Below are 13011 nucleotides of genomic sequence, written 5' to 3'. Positions count from 1 at the left end.
CCCTGCATTACAAGTGGTCCATTGCAGGTAATTTCTTTACCTACTGAGCCATGAGGGAATCCTCAAAACTATGCTCCCATGTAAAATAAAAAGTTGATTAAAATAAAAGCAAGAGAGAAGAAAAGCCTAAACATCCATAAGCTACTCCTTTGTATCTTGCCTGCTCAGTATTTATTCCAAGGAGATTTGATTTTGTGTGGCTAACACTGTGTTCTTATAGAAGGAACACAAGGCCCTAAGAGCACCGTAATGATCTACACCACTGGTGGAACCTGGTACATGAGTTCTGCTGTTTAGCTGTTGAGTCATGTCTGACTCTTTGCAACCCCATGGACTGCGGCCCACGAGGCTCCTCTGTCCATGGGACGTTCCAGGCAAGAATACTGGAGTGGGTTGCCATTTCCTTCTTCAGGGTATCTTCCCAGCCCAGGGGTTAAACTCAGGTCTCCTGCATTGGCAGGGATTCTTTACTGTCTGAGCCACTAGGGAAGCTCACATGAGTTCTAAGTGACAGGAAATAGCCAGTGTGATTCCACACATAAGCATCCCGAGTTAATATAGCACTTAGGTACATAACGAGGCTTCCCTGATGGCTCAGAATCTGCCTGCAATGTAGGAAACCCAGGTTCAATCCCTGGGTTGGGAAGATCTCCCGGAGTAGGAAATGGCAACCCAGTGTTCTTGCTTGGGAAAGCCCATGGACAGAGGAGCCTGGAAGGTTACAGTCCATGGGGTCACAAAGATTTCGGCATGACTGAGTGGCTAACACACACACAACTTTTCGATAGGTATGTAACATTAATATCATCAAAAATCAGCAGCAAAAATTTGCAACACACTTTAAAGCCATAGACAGTACTTTATTTGTATATTCTTAATAACCTTCAGAAACAGTGGGAGATGAACTTATTTACAGAACAGAAACAGACTCACAGACTTAGAGAATGAAGTTATGGTTATTGGAAGGGAAGGGTTGGGGGGGGATTGATTGGGAGTTTGGGACTGACATGTACACGACGCTATATTTAAAATAGATGGCCAAAAAGGACCTATTGTAAAACAATAAAGGATAAAAAAAAAGAAATAAAAAAATTAGACACAAAGATTCTCAGCAATAATAATAAAATAGAACAATTACTATAATATACCATAATAAAAGCTATATGAATTTGGGAAAAAAAAGTGGGAGAAAAATATTAAAAATATGAAATGTGACTCAGAATATAGAGGTATTGCATTAATATCATGTTTGTGTAGAAGGCAATGGCACCCCACTCCAGTACTCTTGCTTGGAAAACCCCATGGACGGAGAAGCCTGGTAGGTTGCAGTCCATGGGGTCACGAAGAGTCGGACACAACTGAGCGACTTCCCTTTCACTTTGTGTAGAAGACAACAATATTCTTTGATTTTACTTATATACTCGAGTATGACTTTGGCATAAATTATGTGCTTTCAGTAAGGACTTTAAAAATGTTTTTCATTTGTGAAAACTGAAACTATAAGGTTAGTGTCCTGAATCAGCTTTAGCCATTCCTGTTACTATGGTGACTATGAAATGTGATAATTCTTACTTTCTTATTTCTGGGGAATTCATTTAGAGAAGGGGAGGGTATTGAGATGCAGTCATTGCCTTTCTGATCTCATGATTAGATCAAAATTATGGACTTAGAAATGACAAATTATGGCAAACCTTTACTTAATCACCACACTCATTAGGCATTTAGGAATTTATTATAGATTGTCAACAGAACTTTGTATACAGCACTGAAAGCATTATCTTCATGACTTGCTGTTTGAGTCTATTGATAATAGAGATGATACCCTTTCAGACACCATGCCATGACGTGCTAAGTCACCTCAGTCGTGTCTGACTCTGTGCAACCCCATGGACTGTAGCAAGCCAGGCTCCTCTGTCCAAGGATTTCCCAGGCTAGAATACTGGAGCAGGTTGCCGTTTTCTTCTGCAGAAGATCTTCCCAACCCAGGGATCGAACCAACGTCTCTTAAGTCTCCTGCACTGGCAGGCGGATTCTTTAGCACTAGCACTAGGTGGGAAGCGGCTGTCAGACACAGCTGTACCCTAATACTTATCTTTTAAAAACTCTAATAACCAGGTTTTATTCTTACGCTTTTCTCCATTGCTGAGAGTTTTCTACTCAATCAGCAAGTGCCTTAATTTATGGTGCAATTAAGATAATAGGAAAATATCCTTCAAAATTAATGGAAAAATACACACAACTGTATCCACAGGACATATTTCAGGGACAATTGGCTTTGGAGGACAATTCAATTGGCCTTGTACTTTGTCAGATCCAATCATGTTGTACCAACAGACATGTTATCGGCAGGGCAACTAAAAATAGATTTGGATACAAGATGATCCATTAATGTTAAGCATTAGGCCTGTTTTGGGCTCACCTAAGATCTAAAATAGGACTTCCCTGGTGGCTCAGACGGTAAAGCATCTGTCTACAATGCGGGAGACCCAGGTTCAATCCCTAGGTCGGGAAGATCTCCTGGGAACCCACTCCAGTATTCTTGCCTGGAAAATCCCATGGATGGAGGAACCTGGTAGGCTACAGTTCATGGGGCTGCAAAGAGTCAGACACGACTGAGCGACTTCACTCACTCACTCACTCAGGATCTGAAATACAGATGCTGATTCCAAGACTGACATGAAGAGGGTGCTGAGTACTATTCTGTCCTGAAAGGTGCTACCAGCTTTCAACCAAATTCGACTGAATTTCAATCAAGAGTTGATGTCATCATAAAATGTTTCAAATTCATTCAACTTCACAGCTTCCCTAGTGTCTCAGAGGGTAAAGAATCTGCCTGCAATGCCATAGACTGGGGCTGGATCCCTGGGTTGGGAAGATCCCCTGGAGAAGAGAATGGCAACCCACTCCAGTATTCTGGCCTGGAGAATTCCACAGACAGAGGAGCCTGTTGGGCTACAGTCCATGGGTCCCAGGGTTGGAAACAACTAAACGACTAACACTCTCACTTTCTCACATTCTAAAAATGTAAAAATATTCTACTATACATTGCATATGTCATGTGCTTCTCTCTTTAGCTCATGATATTGTTCTTAAATAGTTTTACGTGCACTAAAGTATTAAAAATAGAGATTTCAACAAGAACTGATTTTAATTTATCAACTGTTAAACATAGTGGCTGATCACTTGCTTTAACTCGAAACAGATATTTAAAAAAACACCCTGGCTTGCATTAAAATATATGAGATGGAAGTCAGACATATTTACTGTGCAGTCTGCTCTGATACCCTGGAAAGATGCCCACAGAAATGGGCGGGGACGCACCTCCAACTTGTGTTTTTGAAAAGAAAAGCGTAATAGTTGGGGAGTTTTGAATCCGTGCTCACTGTGTGTCTCCCAAGGAGAATTACTCACTGAAGCAGACCCCCTAAAGCAAATATATGAAACAATTATAAGACTCTATTGAGTTTCTAAAGCTAATATTCACCTGTATGCCTAATTCTGAAGGAAGGTTAAATCTCTGCAGAGAAGGTTCTGCACCCAGGCTCGTTTAACCAGACTGCACTTTGCTCAGTGAAATGAAGACAAACAAAAAACCACCGGCATCACCAGCAGACCTTATGGAAAATGAAGAAATGGAAGAAAGATGTAGGCGTGTCTAGCTATAGCTCCCAGCACGGGTGGATGAGGCGTGAGACAGAGTCCACAAGCTTTATCAAGCACCCTCACGACTACCTACTTCTGCCAGTAACTCAGGGAGACACAGCATGAAAACCATATAGGAAATATCTGTAGGATCCAGGAAGCCTTGAGCAGGAAATCAAGGAGCTGAGAACATAAAAAAGATCTGCCTTGGTGTCTTCCGGCTCAAAGTTGGTCTGTAATTTAAAAATCTCTGAAGTAAAGTGAAAGTCACTCAGTTGTATTCAACTCTTTGCAACCCTGTGGACTATACAGTCCATGGAATTCTCCAGGCCAGAATACTGGAGTGGGTAGCCTTTCCCTTCTCCAGGGGATCTTCCCAACCCAGGGCTCAAAGCCAGGCCTCCTGAATTGAAGGAGGATTCTTTACCATCTGAGCCACCAGGGAAGCCCAATCTCTATTGAGATTAAAAACTCTAAAATCTCTATTGAGTGCTAAACTCTTGTATAAGGCTCCGGGCTAGGTGCTTCTCTTTCAGAAGCTCAGGAAACTCACAGGAATCATAAAAGGAAATGCTTGTGTTATCCATCCAGTTTCATAGATGAAGACACTACAGCCCAGAGGAACCCGACCAAGTTCACAGAACCAGCATCCAAGAGGAGGTTATGTCCTGAGTCTAGATGGTCTGACCACAAAGCCTATACATGGACCATTACACTTCACTGAAAAAATAATGGGCTGCGAGAGAACAGTTACTTCAACAACATTGAAGAACAGGTCTTGGAACTCCAGGCAATGTTTCAGAAACCACAGTGATGGCTGGGTTTTACTCAGGACCAAGATGAGGAGGGTCTGAGAACAGACCAGAGGGGAAGAGGGATGCTCCAATAAATCTTTACTCTGGAGCTATCAGAGACATCAAGGATGCCACAGAAAGAAAAGTGGGAGGAAGGAGTCAAGAATCCCAGCACTCATTAAACAAGAATAGTGTGGGAAGTGTTTGCCTCAATTCTGGAGAAGATGCTTCCAGTGACGTCCACCAGAGCACGGGCGCATGCACCAGAGACCGTGAGAGCGTCTATCCATGTTCATCGTCCACCCCACTGAACAATCTCACCCAGATTTCTCATAAAAGAGGAGTACTGAGTCAGGCCTAGCAGACTTGCCCATGGGTTCCTCTTTCCCTGGAGAACCTCCAATGTCTCTCCGCACCACTCTAACCCATTTTATGATAGGGTGACATAGAGCTTTTTAGATAGAAATGTGCAAATAGATTTCTTTCCTACTGCAAAAACAAGGGAAGAATTTGTGCCTGGAATGCAGTACTGGACATGAACTTGAGCAAATCTGGGGAGATAGTGGAGAACAGAGGAGCCTGGTGGGCTACAGTTTGTGGGGCTGCAGAGAGTCAGACATGACTTAGCGACTGAATGACAAAGACAACAACGTTGTCCTGTGTTTCTCTAACCCACCACACCTTACAGATATTTCAGTTAAGGAGCTAAGCTACCGTTGGAAACACATCCTGCAGCCTCACATCCCTTCAGGGGGATGATGGGTTCCGATGGGTGACCTGCTGTCATATCAGGAAGTTCCAGAGCCTTTTAAAACTCAGCCAACATCCTGTTCCTTTGCCAAAGATAGTGGAAAAGCAGTGATAGCTGTTAAATAGAAAGCCAACGAGCTGTTGCCTTTATAGATAGAAATCTGGAGGTAGGCGGTACTTGAATCTCACCTGGCGGTATAATAAAATGCATATTGTTTCCCTTCCATTATTTAAGTCCTGTCTCTTGTTAAAATGTGATTCACCATAAGCTAGTATCTTTCACTCCTGAGTGAACTGAATAAGTGAGAAATCAGTCAGTGGCCTTCCTGTCTACAGTGAATGTGGGTGCATGAAAGAGAGGTCTTTTATTCGTCATCATTATCAAGCTACAAATGAATAGAAGTTTTGCTAATTCAGAATAAAAACAGACACAAGTATTTGTCAGCTTATTATCAAATATATGCATGGAGAAGCTGTTTTTTTCCCCTCATGTTTGTAAAACATATCGAGTAACAGATTACAGAGTATTCTACAAAATATGTTAAAAGAGGAATTATGTTTCATGATATAAGCACTTATATTTTGTACATTTACTGACATAATAGTGGCCATGAAGATGCGAACACTGAGTAGGGACCCAAGCAATATAAATAAACTTGAGTTGTAAGAAGAGCAAAAGCATCAATATTTTTGAGGGGTTTCTGACCATGTACAACCAAACTCTAAACTGCCAGATGGATCCTTGCACTTGGTCTTCTCTCTGCTCCATAGCCTATTGCACCAGTCTGGAGGGGTGCCAGGCTCAGTGGTCCAATCTAATGACTGACTAGACCACTGAGAGCCTCTTGATATAGAAATATTTGTCTAAACCGATGAGAATGGACATTAAAGACAGGGAGGAATTCTGATTTTCCAACTCTATAAAAATCTTACGAGAATAAAAATCTATCAAAGTTTTAATTTTTTTGCAATCAAAGGGAAAGGCAGACTAGAAAATGTCTAGCAGGCATAAAACCCTGGGCTGAACACTGACATCCAGAATGTTCCTTCATCCTGAACAACTATTCAGCCTAGGAAAGCAAAAGGCTGATACAAAATACCCTCCCAATAAATGAAGGCTATAATTTTTATTTGATGATTTCCTTTTGCTTTCCTTGTGAATAATTTGTATTTCGTAGACCTTCTGAAGAATTGATGTTTTTGAATTGTGATGCTGGAGAAGACTCTTGAGAGTCCCTTGGATGCAGGGAGATCAAGCCACTCAACTCTAAGGAAAGCAACTCTGAATATTCATTGGAAAGACTGATGCTGAGGCTGAAGCTCCAATACTTTGGCGCCCTGATGCAAAGAGTCGACTCATTGGAAAAGACCCTGATGCTGGGAAAGATTGAGGGCAAGAGGAGAAGGGGATGACAGAGGGAGATGGTTAGATAGCATCGCTGACTCAATGGACATTGATTTGAGCAAATTCCGAGAGATAGTGGGAGAAAGAGGAGCCAGGCATGCTGAAGTCCATGGGGTCACAAAGAGTCAGACACAAATTTTAACAACAATAAGTAGAACTTCACATAATGAAAATGAGTAATCAAACATGCATATATTAAAGGTGATCAGACTTTGAGAAACATAAATAAAGCCAGGTTGAGTTCTTAAAATAGCCAGCCACTTCACAAAAATAAAGGAGCTAATGGAAACAATATTTAGACATGACATTCAGTGAGACAGAGGTTTCAGTTCTATAATTTTTTGATATCAGTTACCACCTAAATCATTTCTGTGCATATTCCTAGATTTTCAGGTCCTCTTTTTCTTTTGAAGATTGTTTCCCTATCACAGCTACATGGAAATGTGCAGCAGAGGGTTCCAAAGTAAAGCTAACTTCATCTATGTGTTTATCAAGATTTGATAATTAAACTAAAATTTAATTAAGTAAAAAGTGGTTTAAAAGACATTGACATACTAAAATTCTTTCCTTAAGATTTCTAGGAAAAGACTAGGTAGATCGATCGATAGATCAGTAGATATAGATAGATGGATAGATATACATGTTTGTGTGTGTATGTTTTGAGTGTGTGACATGCATAAGTATAGGATTGAGGTGTATGTATACATGGCTCAATACTTCCACCTACTGGCAGTAAGAACTTGGCCAGATTATGTAACAGCACAAGTTCTCAGTTTCCCCCATTTAGAATGTGTGCTCAGTCGCTTCAGTCGTGTCTGATTCTTTGTGACCCTCTGGCCTGTAGCCCACCAGGCTCCTCTGTCATTCTCCAGGCATGAATACTGGAGTGGTTTGCCATACCCTCCTCCAGGGAGCTTCCCAACCTGGGGATCAAACTCTCATCTGCCTGCATCTCCTGCATTGCAGGAAGATTCTTTACCCACTGAGCAACCTGGGAAGCCCCTTAGAATGGTGATAACAATACCCGATACTTAGTATCATTGTGTTGGACATGACTTAGCGCCTGAACAACAACAACAGTATCATTGTGAAAGTCAAGGGTGATGCCTGCCACATGCCTATCACTTGGTTGCTAATCATCAAACTATAGATCACCATTTACATATATTCATATTTATCAGATTAGATCAGTCACTCAGTCGTGTCCGACTCTTTGCGACCCCATGAATCGCAGCACGCCAGGCCTCCCTGTCCATCACCAACTCCCAGAGTTCACTCAGACTCACGTCCATCGAGTCAGTGATGCCATCCAGCCATCTCATCCTCTGTCATCCCCTTCTCCTCTTGCCCCCAATCCCTCCCAGCATCAGAGTCTTTTCCAATGAGTCAACTCTTCGCATGAGGTGGCCTAAGTATTGGAGTTTCAGCTTTAGCATCAGTCCTTCCAAAGAAATCCCAGGGCTGATCTCCTTCAAAATGGACTGGTTGGATCTCCTTGCAGTCCAAGGGACTCTCAAGAGTCTTCTCCAACACCACAGTTCAAAAGCATCAATTCTTCGGCGCTCAGCCTTCTTCACAGTCCAACTCTCGCATCCATACATGACCACTGGAAAAACTATAGCCTTGACTAGACAGACCTTTGTTGGCAAAGTAATGTCTCTGCTTTTCAATATGCTATCTAGGTTGGTCATAACTTTTCTTCCAAGGAGTAAGCGTCTTTTAATTTCATGGCTGCAGTCACCATTTACAATGATTTTGGAGCCCCAAAAAATAAAGTCTGACACTGTTTCCACTGTTTCCCCATCTATTTCCCATGAAGTGATTTATTTATTATATTTTATTTTAATATATTATATATATTTTAATATATAATATTATATATTATTATTTATATAATATTTATACACTTATATAAATGAATTCATATTTATATGTGTATACATATTATATAAATATATAAATAATAACTCTATAAATCAATAATAAATACATACAAAATATGAATTAATAGCAACAGACATGTTGTTAAACATATCATCAGTATTTACTTGTGTGTGCTCACACTCACTCCTGTCTGACTCTTTGCTACCCCATGGACAATAACCCACCAGGTTTCTCTGCCCATGGGATTCTTCAGGCACGAATACTTGAGTGGGTTGCCATTTCCTACTCTAGAGGATCTTCCTGACCCAGGGATAGAATCTGTGACTCTAGCATCTCTTGTACTAGCAGATGGATTCTTTACCACTAGCATCACCCTGGAAGCCCTTATTTATTTAACAAGTTATCATACTTCATAATATTTGCATTATGTATACCAAATGAGGGTGTGTGTTCCTTTCAGCAGATCTGGAACCAACATGGTGGAGGGTCTGTGCTAGAGATGGAGCCTTGCACTCCAGCTAAAGAGCCTCCATCCTCAGGCACTTCCTTGCCACCTGCTATGGGGCTGTCCCACTGTCCTGGGCCCTGGGCATCCCACAGCCCGTACCTTCAAGGCCAGTGTGAACCAACCAACAAGACACAGACCAACGAGTCAGCACAATAAGGAGGAGGACACTGGGGGCCAAGGGCATCGAGGTGAATTCAAGAATCAGAGGGAGGGGAGCAGGGAAAGGGCAGATGCTTAAGCTGGGACTGGGCCCCAGGCCACACCTAGAATGGAAAGTAGCCCAGGAGAAGACCCTAAGGGTGACCAAGAATGGAAGGAAGCTAGGGTTGACACAGAAGGCCAGGCCAAGACAGAGATACACAGAGAGAAATCTGTAATTCAGCCACCACCGGGGAGACACTGGAGAGTTGCAGAGAAAGCTGATGCCCCAAATTCCTGTGTGTGTGGTGGTCGTCAGGCAAAGGTCGGGGTGGGATGTGGTCCCAATATGTCCTTAGTGATCACTGATATCATAACATGAGCCTCAGAACCCCAGGTCCTTCACTCACTGAGAACCCAGCAGAAAGTAATTGCTAAAACATCACAGAAGAACTAGAATCATGGTTCCAGCAAAGTTGATTCCTTTCTTCTTCATGCGGAATGCAACCTGTTGAAAGTGTGTTATTTACATACATTTTCTGATTCGAGCAGGAGCAACGTGTAGCACAGAGACATGTGCTATCTCTTCCTGAATGAGAATAGCCGCCTGTTCACCAGCACGTACTCTAGGAGCCCAAACTCTCACCCAGCAGTCTTTCTCTCTCAGTGTCTACAGGAACTCCCCCAACTGCCTATTGTCCACCTGTTCTAGCTCTGGCTCACAGGGCCAGAGACATCCTGCTCTATCCTGCTTGCTCACTCAATTTGAAGCACAAAGCCTCTGACAGCCTTTCCAGTCTCCTGTACGATCTGACTAAATCATATAGCTCTGGGCTCAACTAGGCATAAGTAATTTCATGATTACGTATTTCTCATATTTTCAAAGCTTCTATTGATCATGTTCATTTTTTCTTGATTATATAAATATTTTAAATATACAGGTTACTTCTTTTAGGAATCAATCATTTAACCTGCAGGACTGTAAAACCTAAAGAGTTTTTAAATTGGAGTATTAACTTTAATTCAAAGATCTTAGGAATACTTTAGCGCCTGTAAAATATTTCTTAAACACTAAGAAGAAAACATGCAAAAGTTGATTGGAAGAAATACTAGGTTCCAACATTATTTAGTGAAAACTGGGAAAACAAGAAGTTTTGCAGAGTATTATGGAGGCAAATTTACTGAAACACAGAGAATTGAGTATCTGATAAACAGGATGACAACATGATTTATGATCTGAACTGGAGATCTTTTGAGAGAGAGAGAGGAGCAATGTTAATAATCATGCCAGGAGTGAGGAGTGACCCAGGACCGTCATCAGGAGACTGCTATGATTTCTGGACAATGAAGATCAAAGCATTGTCCTGAGTGGTTACATAAGTACTAACAAATTTCTAAATGGTATATGTGTTCTCTATAATGGGAGATATCTTCTTTGTGCAGATTTTTTTTTAAATGCAGGTCTCTATATGTCTTAGTGTATACAGTTGGTGCCTCTGGCCTCATAATATCTTGGTGGGGGGAGAAAGGGTGGGATTCAAGTATTCTCTCTGGAAACATGTAAACTGAAGTCCAAAATGTAACTGAGCAGGATCCTATGGGCCTTCCAGAATAGGCCCTCTACTCACATGTCCTCTGCCTGCCCCTTGTCAGTAAAAAAAAAAAAAAAAAAAAAGCCAACAAATAACCTTAATCAGAGAAATGAGAAGATGCAGAAGCAAAGGAAAACAGTTAAGCAGACAAAATAACAGTTTAGCCATCAGGCAAAGTCAAAGACCTTTAGTTCCTCCTCCAGGGCTAGAGATAATATTCTCAGATATATCCTCTGAGCTGTCTTGCAGATACTGAAACCCCTGCCAAGTGGGAGAAGTTAACTGTATGCTACCCACAAGCACAAAGACCCCAGACCAGTTGGAACCAGAAGGTCAATGATGTTGACTCCAGCTTACCTCAACACCCACCAGTCAGCAGAACGTCCTTGAGCTGACCATATACATGGCAATCTTCTCCTCCTCTTTTTCCTATAAAATCTCCAAGCAAAACATGGGGAGTGGGGAGTTGGTTCTTTGGGACATGAGTCCACCTTCTCCCCAGGACTGCTTACTTCCTCAATAAAGCTATCTTCCCTTTCACTCAACACCTGTCACTCTCAGGATTGGATTCTTTAGGGGCAAGCAGCCAAACTTGAATTTGGTGACAAAATGCCTTATTGCCAAGTACAGACCCTGCAACACTCGCCTGAAGGGATTCTATGATTGCCCAACTTTCAGGAACTTAGTGCTCAAGGATCAGGACAGAACACACCACTATTTTCAGAGAGTACCACAAGAATTGGTTCCTTCCTGTCACCTACCAGACTTCTGCATGCATAAAGGGCTGTGCTAAATAATCCTACAGGCATTTCTGCCTTGGGTTTAATAACTCCAGCTCATTCCAGCTCCTTTCTCAAGTTTTCACCAATCCAGAAAACACTGGCCACCATGTCCACGGTCTCCATATTGCTCTACCATGACAGCCTGTGCATAAAAATCTGGACATCTGGAGAGAGATAGGGGCAGCTCATGATGGTGGTTTTTCCCAAGAAGTCAATTAACCAAAGGGGAGGCTGGGAGCCTACAGAAGGAGGAGGATCTGTCTTCAATTACTAGCTCACACATGCATCAGCCATGTGGGCCTGGTTCAGGAGGCTGATTCCTCTGACCCAGATTGCTCATCTCTAAATGGAGACAGTGCCATCTCCCTTGTGGTGGGGGGGGGGGTGTTGTGCAGAGATTTCCAGAAGACACATAAATGGAGCCTTCCATCTACCTGGCAAGTTATAAATAGTCAGCGTCACCACTCCTTGTGCATGGAATCATAATTGGATGTACCAGAGACTCCAGCAGGTGCACAGACAGGCAGATGATATGCAGGGAGACCATTTATTTAAACTCTTTTCTGACTTTATAAAGATAATCAGAATTGATTTACAACACTATTTCTAAGATATATCCATTCCCCTCAAGGTAGACCATCTGCCCACAATGCCTTCTGATAGGCTTGATTAAGCCTGAAAACTAGAAAATGACATTTGGTCATGCTGTGTCTCATGTCACAGGACTTTGCTCCCAAGCTCTAAGTCCACATGCCATCACCCTAACAAGTTGAAACTTCTTGAGTCAGTGGTCAGGGTTTAGTCTTTCAGCTGCACTGCTGAACAGAGTCTACTGTTCATAAGGACACCCCTTTTAAGCATTTGCCCAGATGCTGTCTGATAAAATCACAAAACTAGGCTGCAGACTATACATCCATGTCTTTTGTTCTGGGTTTTACCAAGCTTATTTTCCTTGATAAACACTACAGATCTCCTATAACAAACAGACTCCATGTTCAGGCCCTACTTGTCTTTGCTTTGCTTGTTCTGTGAACTCTGGTTCCACTCATGAATTTTCTGCTTTAGCAAATCTCATCTGTACAGGGAGAGCCTAACTCAGAAGATTTACACCTTTGGGGACTGCACTCTATAGATTGTGCCAAAAGTGATCTCACTGTCCCCAGGATGGAACCCAACAGGGTCACCCTATCCCAGACACGTTTGCATCCCCAAGAAGTGGTGTCTGCTCCGGGGAAGAAGTGCCAAGCTCCACAGAGCACCTGTCTTCACGATAAGCAGAAACAATTCCTCCTTAGAGTTAAGCACAGAAGGGATTTTTCTCTCTCCAAGTAAATTATCTTTAATCACTAGGAAGTTAATCATTGTATTTTAAAGACCTCAAAGAGTCTATTTAATATGTGGGTAACATCAATAAAGTATTTCAAACCAGGAGAGCTTGCGATGGTTACAGAAAGAGTTTTGTAAACTAGAAACACAATAGCTCATAAAAACGATTCTATGGATTTCAAGTGTGTTT

General features: G+C 42.0%; 1 protein-coding gene across 2 annotated transcripts in view; it reads right to left on the bottom strand.

The window, feature by feature from the left end:
• Positions 1 to 13011, bottom strand: part of SEMA5A (semaphorin 5A) — a 570854-nt gene that overhangs the window by 175950 nt on the left and 381893 nt on the right. The gene's annotated exons all lie outside the window — the stretch shown is intronic.

This window comes from Bubalus kerabau, chromosome 18 (assembly GCF_029407905.1).
Source record: "Bubalus kerabau isolate K-KA32 ecotype Philippines breed swamp buffalo chromosome 18, PCC_UOA_SB_1v2, whole genome shotgun sequence".
NCBI lineage: Eukaryota > Metazoa > Chordata > Mammalia > Artiodactyla > Bovidae > Bubalus > Bubalus kerabau.
This window is presented reverse-complemented; position numbering and strand designations above follow the sequence as displayed.